This window comes from Argentina silus (genome assembly GCF_951799395.1).
Source record: "Argentina silus genome assembly, chromosome: 16".
Classification (NCBI taxonomy): Eukaryota; Metazoa; Chordata; class Actinopteri; order Argentiniformes; family Argentinidae; genus Argentina; species Argentina silus.
Window position 1 is genome coordinate 8,136,102 of NC_139670.1, and position 6,244 is coordinate 8,142,345.

The window sequence follows — 6,244 nt, forward strand, 5'->3', positions numbered from 1 at the left end:
TGTGTGTGTGTGTGTGTGTGTGTGTGTGTGTGCGCGCACCCCCAGGCCCTCCACCCAGAACTATACCTGGTTGTTTTTTTTACTACCCAACAAGACAGTTGGATGTAGCTGAATGGATGTAGCTATATGAATACTGTACCCCTATCAGTGGCCTGGAGGTTGAAGCGATGGAGCTTGCTTTGCTTAGTGGTGAGTGCTACATTACTACCAAGGCAGACATGGAACAACGACACAGCTCTGTCAACTCTCTTTTTCACTCTTTTTTTATCCATGTTTCTCTCTCAATTTTACAGCTAAAAGAAAACTGATCAAAGGAATCCCCCCTTTGAACCCCCCCACCCCCCACCCCCACCCCCCGTACTGGCAAAGCATTCCTGAAGTTAAAGCAGATTGATAGGAATCAGTGGTCTTTGAAGCGTGGAGCTGCCTGGGTGTACCATCTGTCACTTGAGCCTTGGGGAGGCACATCTCTGTGTAGCAGATGAGGGGTCTTTCCCCTACTCTGGAACTGACGAAGCTAGTGCTGGAAGACTGGGGGATGTAGCCTCAGTGCTGTGATCTATGAGGGGACAATGAGGAGATCCGTCACTCATAGACAAAGACTGAGAGGTTACAGAGAGACAGAAACAAGGAGAGATTTTCTCTTCTTCCCCTGCCCCCCTCTCCTCAGCAAGGCTAATGCTCTCTTTCTCCACACCTCCATCCCTCACCTCCCTGTGAACTCCACTTGGCCAGGGTTTATCTATACCTATGTATAAACACACCCTCCCTCTGGCCCTCACAGGGGATTTCAACACCTCTTCACCGTTACTTTACTTCCTACCTTTTTTGTCTCTTGTAGAAAGGAGGATTACTCCTGTTTTTCTCTATGTGGAGGAGGGGGTGGTGTTTCAGTACACTCCGATACACTGGGAAGACCCTGGGAAGACCCTGGGAAGACCCTGGACCCTGCCAACTGTAGCAGTGAAAAGTCTTATCAGGATGCTGGAATCAGACATCATCATCGTGATTTATCTATCTCTGGTTTTAGATCTTTTTGGGGGGGGTTATTCCCTGCATGCATGCAAGTGTATGTGTGTGTGTGTGTGTGTGTGTGTGTGTGTGTGTGTGTGTGTGTGTGTGTGTGTGTGTGTGTGTGTGTGTTTGTGCGCATTTGTGCATGTGCATGTGTGTGTGTGTGTGTGTGTGTGTGTGTGTGTGTGTGTGTGTGTGTTTGTGTTTGTGTGTGCATATTTGCGCACGTCCGTGCGTGTGTGTGTGTGTGTTGGACATTTTAGACATCACACTAAGCAAAACCCTCAATTCTTATTGGTATATATTATTAGTCATACCTCATAGAGGTTTTTTACTTGAGTTAGAAAACACAAAAACATCAACAAAATGATATTATGTTGTACGTTGTTTGTACAATGTTTATCATTGTCATTATTCTCATTAGGTTGGAGGTCTCTAAGTTTGGAGATCTGTTTTTCTTTATGAATGCCTTCAACCGATAAGCAGAGGTTGATAGACGGATATTTGATGAATTGTGGATGACTTTGTTCATACTTGTAACACCCTCTACTACTAGGGGCACTACTATGCCACCAGGGGGGGCGGGTGGAGGCAGAAATTGCAGGACAGGCTTATTGTAATGCATTGAATGGAATGAGGAATGGTATCAAACAAGTGTTTGATACCATTCGTCATTCCATTCCTTGCATTACAATGAGCCCGTCCTCCGATTTCTACCTCCACCAGCCTCCACTGCATGCCACATAACACAAACGTGTACTGTGTGTTACCTAGTTTGTAACCACAATTTAAATTAATGTATGAATGTCTTATAAATATTGTATATACTTTATTGAAAATGCGTATTTGTACTTTTGAGATTGGCTGTATAAAAGATTTAACTACTAGAGAAAAGTGAATTTGATAATTGTTTCTGACATTTACGTTAGTCCTCTGTATTGATTTCACTGTCTTGCGTAAATATACATTCCTCTGTGGGGAAAGGTTGTGTACAGATAGCTGTCATGGCCTGGCTTTTCTTTCAGTGCCTTTATTCCTACATAAGTGTTTCTCTGTAATGGATTCACCAGGTAGTCCAGTGCTATTATGCCAGTAATAGACTAGCTCACGAAAAGGAGATGTGGCAATTTTGTTGTGTGATGTCTGTTTTTATTGGAGTGCACAAAAAAACTGCATCCCTCACATTAAAGATGGCGTAATGGAGGTATTATATGGGACCATTAAATGTGAAAGCCATGAAGTAAAACCTTGTGCTGCACATGAAAACAAGACTAGTTTTTTTAGCAGGAAAAGAAAAAATCCCAACAAGGATGGGAGGCTGGTGGAGACAGAAATCGGAAGACCAATCCATGCATTGCAATGAGCCCGTCCTCCAGTTTCTACCTCCACCAGCCTCCACTGTACACAAATAGTACCCATTCTAACACAATTCACTTCTATATGAGATGCACCAAATACCAAATATATGTGTGTATGTTTACGTTATTATCTCTTCAAAATGTCCTTATGATTGTACATCTTTGTTTACTGTTATATGCAGATGTCTAGACTATTCAAGAGCTGTATTAAATACTATATTTTGATGTCAAACTGACCTGTGTGATAATTATTTTAGTCATCCTGGATAGGAAAACAGCAGTCAGAATGTGGCAGTAAACAGCCTTAAAGGTCACTCAATTGTGCTATTGATTAACATGGACACCATTATACATACAAGCATGGCTGTGGAAGATGTTTTTGTTCGCTGAACATTTTCATTCTACACTCCCCCTTCCTACCCCCCACTGAGATCCACAAAACAATGTCTCTTCTCTCCCTCTCTGGACTGGGCTAAAAATAACTTCAGTTTGTGGGAGAAGGAGAGAGAGAGAGAGACACACAGAGAGAGAGAGAGAGACACAGAGAGAGAGAGCGAGAGAGAGAGCAAGAGAGAGAGAGAGAGAGAGAGAGAGAAAGAGAGAGAGAGAGAGATAATGTAGTTCATCCTTGTCTCCCTCAGTACCACAGAGAGAGAGATCCGTTTGGTCATGCATAATCACTCCATTCTCTCCACGTTGGTTAAAGTAGTATCTTCCCTCTTCTGTCGCCTACCAGACTGACTCATCTCATTAGCGGGTTCCGCTAATTATCCTGCATTGATTCATCTGCTAAGCCGCTACTCATGCCTGGCAGGTCGAATGACAAAGTTTCTAATTATCATCCTGCAAAGTCGCCTTGCATATCCTAATAACCAATCAGTATAGCCTCTCAAGCATCACCTTCAGTCACACTGAACTGACAAATTCATACATTTTCATTAAACTCAGACGAGGAACCATAAAGGGGCCATCTACAGTATATCATCTGCAGTAGGCTATGCATATGTGATGAAGCAAATAGCGAATATGAAACCCGGCCACTCACACTATCATACATATCATATGCTCATATGCTCTTTCTGTAATGGCCTCCCTGTCATTAAAATAAAAGGTTACAGATTTGCTGAATCCAGTTGACAGGCTGATTGATCATTGTGTGTTGTACAGTACACACGTGTTGAAGGGGGAGCTATTCTGCTCCCCTACATTGAGAACCCTTCCCCCGAGGAGACAAATGGTTGTGAGCTCTGGGGGATGTCTTGAGAGGTGTCGGAGCTGTGATGTCATCAGTATAGAAGTGATATGATGAATTCTAATTGGGTCTCCTTGCAAACAGCTCCTAATTTAAATACTGTGGTTGTAGAGTGATATAAAAGCGGAGGTCAGGGAATAGCTTGTTCTCTCTTTCTTTGTCCTGTTGTGAGGTTCTCGTCATGAGTTGTGAGTAGCATTGTTTGAATGACCTGTGGTCATCTTCCTATCTCTCTGTCTCTCTCTACTCTCTCTCTATCAGAATCTAACATTTTCTATGAAGTATTCGCCTTGTATAAGTATACAGTATTATTAAAGCCTCATTTGATTCATGCTATTTGACCATTATTGCTCTAAATCAGTACAAACTCAACAATTCTTAGCACATAGGGATAATTACATTACTTGGAGACAGATTACCAATATTAGATATGCTTATATATATATATATATATATATAGCCAAAAGTCAAACCTTCACATGGAAACTGGCATTAGTATGAATGGTATAGTGTCAAGTCTCTTTATAGAGATTGCTGTTCTCATTAAGACTGGTTCCACAGTGGAGCTGGATAGGATACATTGGAGTATCATTCCCAATGTGAAATAACAAAACATTTCATCGTAATTGTATTCGGTCTGAGGTCATTGTCCCCTGGCCGACAGACTGTCAGTAAGATATTGAAACAGAGTAGAGTGTCTATTCTAGCTAGTGATATTACCTATGTTATAGTGTTTGTCATAGCTCACGATATTACAGTATTTATGTATTTATACTGTATGAGCAATATCCATGACAGCATAATAATGATGATGCTGATGATGATGATGCTAATGATTTCCCTTTCCCTGTTTTTCATTGAGCCTTTGTACAGTGAACAGAAATAACATTTCATGAAGATATTCATTGTTATTCCACCCACGGAGACCCATATACAGTATTAGGCCAACTGATTTTGATGATTCACTCCATCTGTTTGATCTCTTCCTATTCATGTCTTATGTCTGATTTACAAGCAGTGTAGATTAGACCTACTCGGGCTGCCAAGGTAGGATAGAGTAATTACACTCATCAGCACTTTCCCATGCATTCTGGCACAACAATACTGCCTCCTTAATTACACCTAATACATCTCTCTCCACCAGCAAGTAAGTACTGTAGGGCTGCATTCAAACTTCTCCAAGCTCTTGCTTGCCATGGAGACCCACAGAGAGACATAGAATAGCTCTGTGCAGTAAGCAGCGCCCCGCCGAACCTCACTGCGTCTCACTGCGTCTCCAAATCCTATTTTTGAAATGAAGAAATTAAGAGCTCTCAGGATTGTGTTCACGCCACCTCACACACTCACCGCTCTGTCTCAGTGAACCGCATAAATCAGAATTCCATTTCAGACGCTGCCGCTGTATTGAACCGGCGGAAATTGAGAGAATGATTTGAGCATCATGTATAAGCAACATATTCTTCAACTAATTAGCAACAGTTGTTTGGCAGCTTTCTTTTTGATAATAGTCTTGATAATCTTTAATTTAAAATCTCATTTGAATGGCTTAGCCTATGTCTTTGGTTTTGCCGTCATAAACACATTTAGTGACACTAAGTACAGTCACATCCAGTATGAGATACGTCCAATGGAGTTTGTAGAGAGAGACCTTGGAGACAATATCTAATCACAATATTCAGATTTGGATGTGATCCACGTCAAGTTAGCTTGTGCACAAAACTTCAAGGGACACTTCACCGATTTCTAACCTCATATTCATTATCTCAAGCACCATACCAGTGTCTACATATTTGAATATGGTGATTTTCTATGTTATGTAGTCAAAAAGAGAAAAGAAAAAGAGAAAAAGTCCTACGGAAAGTTCCAGCCAGGGGGACATCAGGAATCGCTGTTTTCACATATGTAAACACTGGTATGGTGTGGAGAATGAATATGAGGTTACAAATTGGTGAAGTGTCCCTGTGAAATTGGTGAAGTGTCCCTGTGAAATTGGTGAAGTGTCCCTGTGAAATATTCCAGGTGTAACACCTTCATGAAGGAGGCCTATTCCTTTCATTAATATGTAGCTATATATAGACTGTACCACCCTTGATTTTATCATCAGTTCAAACCATAACCTACTGTAGTTGGTTGCCAATGGAAACTAAATGTCAAGCAAGAGGAAGACAGAAACTTGTCTGTTTCTGTTTAATCTTTGATCTCTCTCTCTCTCTCTCTCTCTCTCTCTCTCTCACACACACACACCTAAATGTAAAAAAAACATAATCTTGTCAAAGCTAAATACAAAACAAGGAGGTTGCCAAGTTGAAATATTTTGGGGGGAATTGCTCCAACCCCAGTGTCACAAGAACCAAGTTGCTATAACCAGGTACATTAAACTACTCTACATGACCATTACATGCATTAGTTCAGAGAAATTAGTACTGAGTGATAGGACTGTAATTATGTCGTCTGTGGGGCGTGTGTGTGTGTGTGTGTGTGTGTGTGCATGTGTGTGTGTGTGTGTGTGTGTGTGTGTGTGTGTGTGTGTGTGTGCATGTGTGTGTGTGTCAGAGAGACAGAGGTGCTTTTATAAAAAGCACTTGACCTCCCACTGTGAGAGCAGCTGGGTCTGTCTGTA